This window comes from Phyllostomus hastatus, unplaced genomic scaffold (assembly GCF_019186645.2).
Source record: "Phyllostomus hastatus isolate PE091 unplaced genomic scaffold, TTU_PhHast_1.1 phas_scaffold_39, whole genome shotgun sequence".
Lineage (NCBI taxonomy): Eukaryota > Metazoa > Chordata > Mammalia > Chiroptera > Phyllostomidae > Phyllostomus > Phyllostomus hastatus.
In genome coordinates, this window is record NW_025334028.1 from 9,821,301 (window position 1) to 9,835,807 (window position 14,507).

General features: G+C 37.1%; 1 non-coding gene across 1 annotated transcript; it reads right to left on the minus strand.

Annotated features, from left to right (window-relative positions):
• Positions 1 to 1,942: 1,942 nt before the first annotated feature.
• On the minus strand, positions 1,943 to 2,145 carry LOC123807012. The gene has a single exon (XR_006783581.1). It is a non-coding gene; the product is annotated as a small nucleolar RNA SNORA73 family (small nucleolar RNA).
• Between the last annotated feature and the right edge of the window lie 12,362 nt (positions 2,146 to 14,507).

Consider the following 14,507-nt stretch of genomic DNA (forward strand, 5'->3'; position numbering starts at 1 on the left):
GTAAGGAATCGTTCATAGACTCATTAGATCCAGAAGTGCCCTTAATTCAATGCAACATCCCAAGGTATACATCCATAATTACAGAGTAAACCAGAAGTGTGTAGATCATGATGCAAAGTGTGTGGGTGTGTGTATTTTTTGTTTGAGAGACATGTTTTTACTTTAAACTGTGGTTGAAAATACTTTAAAATATACTTTTTCCAGAATGAGAGAAATCTCTTTTGTTAGCATTTTATTATTAATACAATAATAATTGCCTTTGACTATATAAGAACACATTGAAGACCACATAATAAATGAGCATATTGGCAAGATTTAAGATGATAAAAATGTGTATAAGTATTAACTAGAAAATCTGTATTATGATTAAAAGAATGTTAAATTATATATTCATTCATTTATTCAATAACTCTGGGTACTTGATATTTACTAGGGAAGGGGAGTATGCAAATAGAAAAACATGATCTTTGTTCTCAAGAAGCTCACTGATTAGCTGGAGGCAGATTTTTAAGTGAGAACATGTAATATACTATGCAAATGTCACAATAGAGGCTTTATGGATCTTCAAAGAGAGGGTCTGCACCGTGACTAAAAAGTTCAGGGAAGGCTTTTCAGAAAAGGTAATGATAGATTTAAGACATTAAGAATGAGTAGAGATTTGCTTACTAAATAATTAGGGGAAGAACCTTTGGGACAGAAGTCACAGATTCTGTAAAGAGTATGGAATGCTGGGAAATCAAGAATGGCATGCTAAATAGGAAGCAAAGTACCTTAGGGTGGTCAGTGAGACTGGGTACACGGATAGGGGCCCAGACAAAGGAGCTTTATGTAATATGCCAGCATTTTGATTTAATCCTTGAGAAAAAAATTAGGCCAGGTAATAAGAAAATCCAATATTCAATTCAAAATGATCTTTCTGATGACAGAATGAAAAGAAAGATTTTGAAGGGTGTGAATTAGTGTTGTTTTTGCAGCTGTGACAGATTACCACAAACTTAGTGGTATAAAATAACACAAATTTACAGTTCTGGAGGTCTGGGTCCCTAAAATCAAAGTGTTAGCAAGACTGTTCTCTGTCTGGAGGCTCTAAGGGAGAGTCAGTTCCCTGGCCTTTTTCAGTTTCTAGAGACTGCGTGCATTACTTGACTTAGACCTCTCTGTCTTCAAAGCTGGCAGTGTAACATTTTCATAGCATCTTCAAATATCTTCTCTCTCTCTTTCTCCACACTTATTCTATCCAGGGCCTAGGTGGATAATTCAGAATTCAGGATAATCTTTTCATCTCAAAATCCTTAATTCAATTACACCTGCAAAGTTTCTTTTCCCATGTAAAGTAACACATTCACAGTCTCCAGAGATTAGGACATGGACAACTTTATGGCATCATTTTCTGTCTCCTGCAAGGGGGGAGTGGAAAAATAAAATAGGGAGATCTTTAAGAGAGAGTTTCTCTAACTCAGGTAAGCAATGATGAAGACTTATATGAAGTCAAGGACAAGCAATTTCACTCCTAGATATTAACCAATAGAAGGAAAATTCAGGTCTACAAAACAACTTATAAAAAATGCACATAGCAGCTTCTAATTCCAACTTAAAAACAATCCAAGTGTCCATCAATAGGAGATTGAGTAAACAAAATTGTGTTACATTCATACAGTGGAGCACTATTGAGCAATATAAAGGAACAAATATCTAATACTAGCAGAATGGATGAATCTCAAAAACATTATGCCAAATGAAAGAACTCAGAAAGAAAGAAACACTATATGATTCCAGTTGTTTGAAGTTCTAGAAGAGGTGAAGCTAATTTGTAATGAGGAAAATCAGGAGAGTGGTGGTTTCAAGAATGAGACTGAGGGTGATATCTGGAAAGGGTCATGAGGTAACCACATGGGATGGCGGAAGTTTTCCGTATCTTTTCTTTTCTTTTTTTCTTTTTTCTAAATGTTTCCCGCATGGTTTGTCTCCTCAGTCACTGTCCAAAGACTCTGAGAAGCTGTAGGAATATGCAGGCACAGACTCAAGGCCTGGCTTTCTCTCCAACATTGTGGAAAGGGACTGTACATTACAAGGCAGAACCCTATGCTCCCCTATGCCACCTGGACAGAGCCCGGGGAGAGTGACCTCCCAGGGTATCCACTTTGGTAGTTTTCTGTATCTTGACTGGGTTAACATTACTTGGGATTTAGCATGTATTCACACACCTAAACTGTACACTCAGAACCTGAGCATTTTGTTGTTTGTGAATTATACATCATTTAAAAATGTATTAAAATATGGTAGCAACAGTGGGGATGAAAAGACAGATTAGGAGCTACTTTGAATATAAAACTGACAATAATTTGTTAATTGTTGAATGCCAATTGAAGAAGAAAGACAAAAAAGAGAAATGGGCAAAGACAAATTTCCAAACAACATTAAGTAAGCAAAAGTCAACCAGTGTGGTATTGAGACATAAATTTTAGTTTTATTGACACTATGAAAATAAGACACAAAGTGTTGACTGACTTATAAAATAATAAAAATAAAACATACTTTAGAATTTATTTCTTATTCTTGTTGTCCTTTAATTCGAAGGACTAAATGTTAGGTATTAACTTCAGATGGGGGCAGTCACTGAGTTTGGATCCCTTGTGTGAAAAATTGGGCTGATAGGACTTAAGTCTATTTGCTAAGTGGGAAAACATATATGTTTAACATAACTATCCTGTATTTCAGGACCGGTTTATGGGCAAAGAAATCCAGCAATTAGTGTTGTTTATTTAGAACATGAACAGAAGATATGTCTTGAACTTTCCAGAGCCTTTGCCTGGTGTGAACCTTAACGCGGTCATCACTACATTCAAATTGACCCAAGAAATGGTTAAATTCAGTTAAGTTGTTTATTACTTTAAAAAGATGCTCTTATACTCAGTACCATCATTGTGAAGATAAGTAGGTCACTTTAGAGAATTCGGACAGTTATTTTTGGAGTTCATTTAATATGAACAGACACCATCTGACTCTGTTATGATAATTCTGTTGGTTGTCTAACTCCAAGTTTCTTTTCTTTGCCCTGTCCTTTCCTCTCCTTTCTCCTCCCCTTCTTTCTTCTGTTTAAGGCTCCTTCCCCTCTGACTTTGTGTATAACATCTGGTTTCACATGCCATCTATAGGCTGATATCTCTTAAATTTCTATCTATAGTTCAGACCTCTTAAATAAGCCTCAAACTTACACATCTCATATTATCCAAAGGCTGTAGGTTCAAAGAAACTCTAACTGCTTCTATTGTCTACAGAGTCCATAGACTGAAAAATGACTTGAACCTCTGGTTATATAATACGCTCTTATTTCTCCCTACCTTTTCATATCTCTTCCAAAATTTTCTTTGGGGAGTCACAGTAAAACATTTAAACATTCTGTACTTTTATTCTGACTAGCTCATCTTGGAGAACCTTATTGCTTAGTTATCTATATTTAGCAATTGGTATAACTACCAGCTGCTTATTTATGACCTAGGTTGTTTACTATTTTAATTAATGAAGTTTTATTTGTATCTGTGTCCTGAGGCAACTTAAAACAAAGGAATATAGTTTCTGAGCCTTTGCAAAATAAATTCATAAACGCAAAAGCAATTTTCAGCCAGGCTAATAAAAACACAGTGTTTAATTGACCATGAGCCACACAGTTCAAACTGAACACCATCATCATATTGACCTTGTGGGTCTCTGGTAAAACATTTTAAACTAAGAGTTGAGCAAAGTCTTACACAATTTTTTTTGCAAGTTGAAATTTAGTTCAGGTTTTTAAGAAAGCTGAGAAAAGAAAATAAGTGGAAGGAGCGGAAGGAATGTCTCGTCTGTCTGGAGAGCTCTCTTGGTGCTTCCACAAGGAGCCAGGATTTCTGCCTTTGTGCTTTCACAGCACCATCTGTGAAAAAAAGAGCCATGGCTTCTACTGTAGACCAGAAGAAACGTCCCACTTTTGGTGTCAGCCTGAGAGCAAATGATTTTTAGACATCAAAAGAAAAACTTTCTTCAGGTCACACTTTTAATTTTTCCTGTAGTATCTGGTGGACATAGATGAAGCATTAAAGGTTTTATCCTTCCCATTTACTAAGACCTAAATGAAATGTAATGTTTTAGGAAGACAGCTAAGTTGACTGGAGGTTAAAATTTATTGTCTTGAATAGAATGTCACATGACCTGGGGGCATTATAGGCTGAGAATAAACCAAAGACTGAGAAGTTAGAGGCTGTCACTCAAGAAAACACTCTTTGGAACCTGCAGAGAATTTCTATTTTTGGTCATCAGTCATTTACATGGTGTGAAACTGGGCAAGTGTCTTCACCTATTTTGGGTTTTTCACTTTAAAAATGAAATGTATAATGATATAATAGCACCTGTCTCATAGTTGGGTAAATTAAAGGAGATAAAATCAGTAAAATATGTGGAACCCAGTCTAACATATAATTGTCAAATAAATGTTAATTAGCTTCACTCACATTTATAATCTGAATATGTCACATTTACATCCTACTTCAAAACTAATCATTTCTTAAAAGAATCTATTATTGGGGGTATTGACTTAGATTTTAATGTCATTATTCTGTCAGTCAGGATTTTTGTGTCAGCAAATGATAGAAAACCAACTCAAATGTTCTACAACCCCAAAAGGAAATGTATTAGTGATAGCTGAAAAATCCAGGGATAACTTCAGCTATGGATTTATGCTGGAGCTCTGATGATGCTGTCAGAACACAGCTTTTCTCAGTTCTCCTCTGGGTTCTGCTGTCCGAGCTTTATTCTTGGCCTCCTGGGGTTTCAGATCCTTATCCTTAGTCTCAGCTTGAATGGCAGCACAGTAGATGTGCAGTCAGTGTCACTGCCCTTGCATATTCCTACTTTCACTCTGTAAACTCTCTTTCTTATCCTTGAGTCTAGGTCCTTTGGGTATTTTCTTCTTGGCCTCTTCTACTTTAGATATCACTTTACACTCTCTTTTTTAATTTTTTCCTTCTGGCTTCCAGTCTGCCATTCTTTCTAAGAAGCCAATCTAGCTCTTCACAGACTCATCAGCTCATACAGCAGAGCTTAAGAGTCCCTGTCCCCAACAGTTGGGGGCATATCCCTTCATTCATGTTCTTTTCAGGAATGTAATATATACGTTACCATGTTTAAGACAATCCTCCATCTAGTCCTGAGAAGGCCCAATCTTCATTTCTTACTTCATTTTAAATACTTCAAACTGGCGTATTTTTAAATTTTATAATATAAATTCTTATTTCCAAAAAGTTTTCTTCATGGGAAGTTTGAAAAACAAAAAGAAATATGAATTAGAAGAGCTCATCAATCAAATGAAAATGCTCATAGTTCCAGGACCTAGAGATAGTTATTATCACCTTCTTGGTCTCTTTCCTTCCTTCCTTCCTCCCTCCCTCCCTCCCTTCCTTCCTTCTTTCCTTCCTTCCTTCCATCTATCCATCCATTCATCGTCTGTCTTCTCATTTGAACACATATACATGTTTAATGGTATCACAAATTTCTTCTACTCTCTGACTGCTTCTTAGTCTTCTCCTTGGGATCTTCCTCATTTTTCTTTTTCTGTTTTTTTTTTAAAGATTTTATTTATTTATTTTTAGAGAGGGGTAAGGAAAGGAAAAAGAGAGGGAGAGAAACATCAATGTGAGAGGGAAACATCAATTATTTGCCTCTTTCATGAACCCCAACTGGGACTGAACAGCAATCCTGACTGGGAATCGAACCAACAACTTTTCAGTTTGGAAGACATGAACAGATGTCTTCTGAACTGAAACATTTTGTTTTGCTTTGTGGGACAACACCTAACCAACTGAGCCACACCAGTCAGGGCTGGTCTTCTCTTGACTCTCAAATCAACATAAATCAAACTCAATGATACAAATTGAAGTTTCTTATGCAGTTGTAATCAGTGAAAGCATTGAACCCTGACAAAATACAGTCTACAGTATGCCAAAACTTTAAAACTTGCCTCAGACTGAGATTTAAGGAGTCACAGGGAACATTCAATAACATTTTCTAAGACACTATTTTCCAAGTCCAACTGATATGTGTATAAAAAGTGTCTTAGAGGACAAATGGAGTTTTTTTGTAATCCCATCTTCTCATTATCTGTTATATAAAAGTGAAAATAACTTTGGAGTTGTTTACTTAGATGTAGGAATCCTGGGGGTCTTAGAGACCTCAAGTCACAGGAGAGAGAATGGCAGTGACTAAGCCTGGAAAACTAGCAGGGGAAGAAAAGGCACCCATGGACTAAGGCACTCATGGGTGGTCTTTCAAATCACCCATGGACTAAGACTGAAATGTGCTGCCCAGCTGAGAGAAGATGAAATCACCATAAGGTTTAAGACAAATCAACCGGCAACTGTAAAACTGATTTGGAGATGATTTCTACCACCTTATCCTTGATAGAACAGGAGGTAAAGGAAGAAAACACTTTGAGTTACAGCTTTCTTGTCTTTGTGTTTTTATTCTCTATGATTATGCATTATTAAAATGAAATTATTCCATAGTGAGTCAGTTAGAGGGAACTACTTGTGTAATAATGAATATTTACTTCACATCAGAATGCATAGACTAGGCTTTGTCAGGCTAAGCCCACTTATGAAAAATGGGAGATGTCATTCTCTATGGTCATAATTTGGCAAGAGCAAAGAAAAATGAAGTTTAATTTGAACTGTGTTGCATTATTAAAAAGAGAGAGTTAGATGTAGATAGATTTGTAAATATTTAAGTTAGATTTTCTCGATGTCTTAAAGAATTTTATAGATAAATCAGACTATCCAGTTAAAGAATTCGATAAAATAATATAGCAATATTAATCCTCTACCAGAAAGGATCACTTAAAAGGAATATTAGCACCCACTGAAGTCTTTTCCCCTTTAACAAGTAGGACTACCTCAGTTCATGGGGAGGCCTGATAGTGTAGTGGTTACCAGGCTAGACTGGTGCTAGATTGCAGGGCTGGAAACCTCACTTCACTTCTTACAGACAGTGGGACCATTAATGAGTTTCTTAACCAATATGTGCTTCAATTTTCCCATATGCAAAGTAGAGATAATAATAGTACCTACCTAATAAGGTTCCTGTAAATTAAAAAAATTGGTAGGCAAAATGTATGTAGAAAACTGTTAAATAAGCAAGTCACTACTAGGACTACTAATCATCATTAGTTTTATCACTCATGTTGTTCTACATAAGAGTGATTATACTACTGAAATTCCAGGACTCAACAGCAAAAAAAAAAAAAAACTGATTCAAAGACAAACAGAAAAAAAACTAGGACATCATCCATAGCCCTAATGAATATGGAGAAATCAGAGAAGGAATTCTCTAAATCTTTGGGTTTTATTAACTGTAGGGATTAATCACAAAGGGGTCAAAAGACCAATTAGGTGAGAAGGTGATCTTAGATGGCTTCCAGCTTTCTTCTCTTTAAGGTACAAGTAAATGACAAATGTATTTTGTACCTACTATATTACATGAAAATATGCTTTCTTGTATCTGGCTTCAAATTGACGTCTTCAACACCTTTAATCTTTACCATTTAGCAGGGTCCCAAGGCCTATCAATTAATATTATACAACAACTTGGAATGTTCCATTTTCTATTTCATGTTTCTGTTTCTAAATGTGGATAAACAGTCTCTATAAAACTACACCTAAATTCAGATTCAGAGAGAAGGTGCTGAAAAACAGAGTGTGTACTGTCACTGTTACAGAACAAACAAGGGAGGCCTGGGACGATATACTATTATTGAAAAAAAGCCCCCAGGTCCGTCATGTCCACCATCAGAGGAAAGACGTCTCTCAATGCCAGAGATTCGTGAAAAGGAAAGGAAATGTTTATTTAATACTATATGACTTAAAGTAGTGACCTAATGTCTTCACCAAAATCCCAAAGTTTCTTAAAACACCCACAAACAGACACAGTCCTTCCTTCCTTCCCCCTTTGCCCAGTCCAGAGTACCGTATCTCAGGAAAGGAAATAGAAGTCCATGGCTCAGGCAGTCCTCTGGTTCTTCCCAGTTAGTACTCCATCTCGACTGGGAGACCTCCCTGGGTTCTCGGCACCCTCAGCTGAGTCGCCGGGATCTCTGCTAAAACCAGGTGGTGGTTCCCCCTTCTAAAGCTGAGGGAGTCCCCACTCAGCCAAAACCGCGTCGTTCTCTCTCTCAGGGCTGCGGGAGTCTCCACTCTGTCAAGGCTGAGTGGTTCTCCCTCCAATGGCTGCCGTGTCTGGGTTTAAATCCCCACGCCAATCTTCCTCTGCAGCCCCATTTCCAACTCCTCCTACACTCGGGCACACTTGCCCTCTATCTGCTGTCTTCTCCAGATTTTCTGGTCGCCATCGTGGGTCTGGGCAGGTGTGACCCCATGTCATGGAGCCAATCTTCTCTGAGCTCCCACACAGGTGCTGTAACTCGGGGGACCTTCCCCCCAGTCCCATCTTGGGGGGAGGTCCCTCTCCATCTTCCTGGCCTAGAGCATGGCCATAGCTATTTAGCATATCTAAGTGACCAGCCAAAGGCTATAGGTATGTTCAATGACCATGCCATGGATTAGCTGCAAAGCTGCCCTGCATGTTCTTGCTCTGTGTGCCCCTTCCCCCAACTCACACCTGTGGGGGAAGGGGTGAAGACATCTTAAAATCTCCTGGACACCTTGAGTTCTGGACCCCATTTCAAATGCCTATTTAGGGTCCCCCCTCTTGGCTGCACCCTGTAACATCACCAAGTTCCTTGTATAGACTTAAAATTAATATACTTAATTCCTAAAATTGCATTATGAGATGCCTATTATTCTTAGAATATTGATAAAGTAAGTAGCTTGCCCTAAATCACCCAAATAGAAGATAATGCCTGCTTTTTTTTATTGAATAGTTTTGTTGATTGTAAATACAATGAGTTCAATTCAAAAGTTCAGAGAGCTTAGTTTCTTAACCAATATGTGCTTAGAACCAGAAATTCTCCCTTTGTTACTTAACTGTTTATTTGTCAAGTCATTTAACCTTTCTGGTCTTTACCTTCTACTATATTAAAAGAGGCAATGGCCAGCTGCCTACATCAAAGAATTGTTATGAGGATTAAGTGAGATAATGACTAGAAAATGCTTCAGAATCAGACAGCTCTAGTTTTAAATCCCCACTTTACCACTTAAAGAGCCTGGCCAAGTTTTCTTAACTCTGCATCTAAATGTTCTAATCTGCAAAACTGGGTGAGTAGTGCCTACTTTTTAAGCTGTAATAAGTACATAATGAACCTAACCCAAACACTAGATCACAATATACACTGTATAGATTGTTGTAGTTAATATATTTTTGTAATTTAAAATATTTTATACATTTAATCCTAGGATGTCCATTCTACTCATAATTGTACAATTATTAAAATGTAAATTTTAAAATGTTGGAAGATATTTGAATACATGGCAGAAATTAAAGTCTAAAATTCTTTCTATATTTTGTAAATAAATTGTCAGAAGACATTTGTCAAGGGTCTGAACACTAAAATACTTATTTCCCATACAATGGCCACTACATTTAAACCTTATACATGGAAAGGTTGTGACCTATTACCATGATACCATATTTGATAAAGGCTAGTTGTGCATCTTTTTGTAATTTGGAAACATAAAATGTAAACAGAAATACATATTCCAGCTGGCAGTAGACTGACAGTTGTTTCACAAATCTGTTCTCCCTTTTTTCCTTATTAGCAGAGTTTTTGTTGGGTACACAGTTGCCCAGTTAGAACATGTATTCCCCATTCCCCCTTGTAGCTTGACATGTCCATGAAATGAGGTACCTGCCAATGGAAGAGGAACAGAAGTGAGTGGCCCCTATCAAGTTTACTCCTTAAAGCACTCCACCTATACGCCACCAGGCTCCCTCCCCTTTCCTTCTGAAGCATGGTGATAACCACCCCATACTTGGGAGCTTTGTGTTAGGGATAGAGAGTTGCCTCTTCAGTATGGGTTCCTGAAGAGTCTTCTGGAGTAAAGTGCTTGGACTAGATGGACTGTTTCATGGGAGACTTAAACATCTTTCTTATTTAAGCCATGGCATTGGAGTCTCTTTGTGATAAAAGCCCAAACTTGACCTTCACAATACACAATTAAAGGCAGAACATGGGTGACTGGGTTTGTCAACAATTTCCTTTCTCCAGGAGGCATGAATCCTGTCAAAAAAAAAAAAAAAACAACAAACCAACTTTATAAAGCAGCCACAATTATAATGGAATAAAGCATTAAGGTTAAATTTAATTTACAATTATCAAAGGTGAAATGAAATTTTGTCTTAAATGGAATTTTTTAAACCAAAAGCCCTATTTTCTTCTTTATCATATAGGTGGGACCTTTCACATTAACAAATGTCTATCTAAATTGATCGATTTCTTCAAATGCAAATCACTAAGTGTTTCGATCCAGTCACTGATGGTCAGCTGAATCATAAGCCACATGGCCTCAGGGTGTGCTCAGAAACTGCTTCTCTGGAGGTTGGAGGTAGAAAATGTCTGAGCAACCAGCGGACTGTTTTCTGTCTTTGAGGCTCCAGCATTTGGAGCTTAAGCATCAAACATTTAAGAAAGGACTTTTAATCAGCAGTGGTTTTCAAAGTCAAATGGCCACCATGCTTACATTTTTAGGGGTGATTTTTCATGGTGAGAACATGGTGAGAATCTTGATTTAGAACAGTTTTTTAAATATAATTGGTTTCCTTTATAATCCTGAGAAATAAAAGAAAGAGTCCACAGGTTTTATCAGACTGCTAAGCAGTCCACAGCACTGCAGCATTTGAAAAACCTCGATCTTAGGTAGTGGGGACTAGTAGGTCCTGGCTGGCGCTCAGCACTCCATTCAAACTGGCTCTAGATGAAAGCTGGAGTACACTTCTGGCAGGAAATCAGCCCTGCAGGAATCAAATAGGATTTGAGAGTTCAGTTCAGGACCTCAGAGTTCAGTTTTAATACCCTTCAGTTCTTCCTTTCTCTCACCAACATGGACATTGAATGTAGCCTCGCTAGCAGACTATACCCAACTCCACAAAAATCTCTAAAAACCTTGTTTATACACTAAATTTTTCACCAATGACTTTTAAGTGATTGGTAAAATGTTTCTATAAACTAAGCTCAATGTAAATATAAATTCAAGAATATATTATTTTACAAGAAAAATGGTCAAATGTCTAATTTGTGATCCTACCAGAGACATAATTATTTTAGGCTAAATAAACTCAACTACTGTGTTTTATAAACTCTTGGGAAACAGCCAAATGTGTCTAAGTTTTGCTGAGCAGTTTCTATCATTTATACATCCTTTTATGTTTGAAAAGGACATTTTTTTTTTTTGCATATCCCTATGGGGTTTACCCATCCAAAACTGCATAGTAAAAATCCATTCAAAACGAAATCTGTTTTGATGTTTCCCATATCTTTTATCTTCCAGTAGAAAGCAAATAGTCCTACTTCACATTCTTTAAATACCAGTTAAGATTAAGAATTTCCAGTGAGGTAGAATCACTGAAAGGAAGTCAGATGGGGCTGAGGAAACTTAGATTCAGATATAAGTTTAGGACTCACCAGCTGGAGAGATTTGGCCACACCACTTAATTCAGTGTTTTTCAAGTTGGTGACATGTTAGAACCACCCAAAAAATGTATAAAATATGATTATTGAGGTCTTCTCCTTCACCAGGCTTGGGTGTAAATAGTTTGGTGTGAGGTCTAGCACTCCATAATGTTGCAAATCTCCACTTGGTTATTATTTGAGTCTCAAGACTCCCATCTGATTCAAAACAAAAGAACCTAAATTTTTTGTGTCCTGGGGCTATTGTGAAGATCAGTAGGTAGAGTATTTTAACATTTTAAAACTTGAAGCACTACAAAATTAATGACGATGAGGCAACGTGACGGAAGACTTCTGCATCCCTTGTGAAGCATTACTGATGTTTCAGTTCCAATGTATAAAGTAAGTAAAGCCAATGCAAAATATCTGAAAAGTAAAGGTTAATTATTGTCATTATGGTTGTTTTGCTTCTTCCCTTTGTAGTCAAATAAATCCTGGCTTACTTATTATTTCTCTCAGGATAAGTAATGATGAAAATAATTGTATAATATTGCTAACATAAATAAAGATGATTTTTATTATTTTATTTGGATATTTCAAAAATCAGAAACTGCTTTACCTTTGTTGGGGGTTGACATTTGGGTCCCTGTGTAAATATTTTTTATAATGAATGTTTTGATTTGTTAAGCAATTTAATAATATTTCTCAAGCTTTAGGCATCACGTTTGTTTATTTGTTTATGTTGATTTTAGAGCAAGAATAACATACCCTCTAGGTTACTGGCTTCATAGGACCATTCAAGGTGGTGCCTCAGGTCAGGTTCCTCAGCAGCAGAGCCTGAGATAAAGATTGGAAGGAAGTGAGTAAAGCCAGCAAGGACAGGGGATGAGCTAAGCAAGGGTGTGTCTTCAGAACTCTAGCCTCAGTCCAATCCCACAGAGAACTCGGGACCATCAGTAGCACCACAGTTGGTCCCACATGAGGCAAAGAAGACAGCCTTTTGTACCCCAGGGTCAGTCAGATTTTGAATGAAGACAGTTTTCTGGAGAAGAGGGCACCTGTGTGCCATAGCAGTAAAACTTATGCCGCTGGAGTGGCTACACTGACTAGTAAAAGAAGCCTAGGAAGGATTCCCACAGCATTTAACTCAGCATTTAATTCCCTGCCCCAAATATTATCCTCTCCATTTATCATTTCCTGTTAATATTTTCATTCCTTTGGGTATTTAAGTCAATGGCAAAATGAAACTATCCTTTGAAGGGCTTACACCTTAAGTTGACACCTTAGCTCTCAAAGGAAAAGAGACAGTATTTGTTGAGCACCTACTAGGTTTTAGTCATTGTGATGTATTGTCATTCACAAATATTTTCTTATGTAGTTCTAGGATTACTTTATCTAGGGACATTTAGTGGTGTGAGAGCAAATCACATAATTAGGGTATTTGAAGAGGAGTAATTTCAAAGAAGACAAGACTAAATCTTGAGAATATGTACCGAATGTTAACACCTTTGTGTGTTCCCAATGTAACATAAAAGTTATTCAGGAAATCTTTGCTAGACACATAAATAAATAAATGACACTAAGAAATAGAAATGAACCATTAGCAGAATTGAGTCCAGTCACATTTTCTCCTAGAGATGGGGGAAGAAAAAGAACCTAAAAGGTAGAGATTTGATTTAGACTTAACAACACACTGAAACTCATTTTTTAAAAAAAGGCACTTGTGCAGCATAAGGGCATTATTTCTCTTTCATGATGACTTTATTTTTAAAAATTGAGATTCCAGTGTTATTCTGAGGTATTTGTCCTGAAAGATGATTGATTTAATGCAATATCTTACAAATTACCAATTGTGTCAATATTCTGTACATTCCCCCTCTGTGAACCAAAGTTAGAGTTTAGAGTTTTGTTGATTTGATCATCATAGTAGAAAAAATTTGTTCATTTCCTTACAATCTTCCAGGCAGAATGCCCATCAGATTTTCATTAGCTTTGCAAACACATTCTTCTGGCATGGAACATGACTTCATTAAATTGTGCTGGAACCCTTTTCTGGGGTTACAGAGAACAAACTGCAGGTGTGAGCTGGGATTTTTTCCTTGTCTACTTCCCTGCATTGCTGACTGCCATCCTTATAAACTCCCCTGTCTGCTGTTTAATCAAAGGAGGTTTCAGAAAAATCTACCTTTTTCCTGTCATCAACAAGTCCCTTTACCAGTAAAAATAATTGGTCTGTATCCTGGGAATACTGGTATTTGTTCATTTTTTCTTTTCATACCAGAAAGATCAAACATTTGCAAAAATAAACACATACTTCATTTCCTCATCTCGGCATCTTGCAGCTGTCTGAAAACCATATCGTCTCCTATGGGCTCAGTGAACCATTTGAAGTGTGCACTATTTTCTATTCTAAATGTTAACACATAAGCAAGTGTTTTATTAAAAATTAGTAAAATGCTAAACACATTTTGAGTTCACATATAAATAGGCTGGCCTTCTAGGAACAGAACATAATAATAAGCCATATCTCCTTGGAGTTTCTCTTTTATGAGCAATAGATTTATACTGATCTGTTTATAGTCTCTACATAGTCACCTTGGTGCTTTCCTGCAGATGCTGAAAGTGCTTGGATAGAAGAGGTCTCTGGTGATGGAACAAAATCAGACTAGTTGGTATTAAATACATGCTTTGCCTCAGTTCAGTAATCTTACCTGCTGGTTTCCTACCTTTCCCCTCCCTGACCCACGCGAACACAGTAGTCCCCCTTACCTGGGTTTTGCTTTTCACAGTTTCCGTTACCTGTGGTCAAAGTAATCTGGAAATATTAAACAAAATATTCCAGAAATGAATGATTTGTACGTTTTAAAAATCCTGAGCAGTGTGATGAAATCCCAGTCCATCTTCCCAGGTTGTGAAGCCGGCT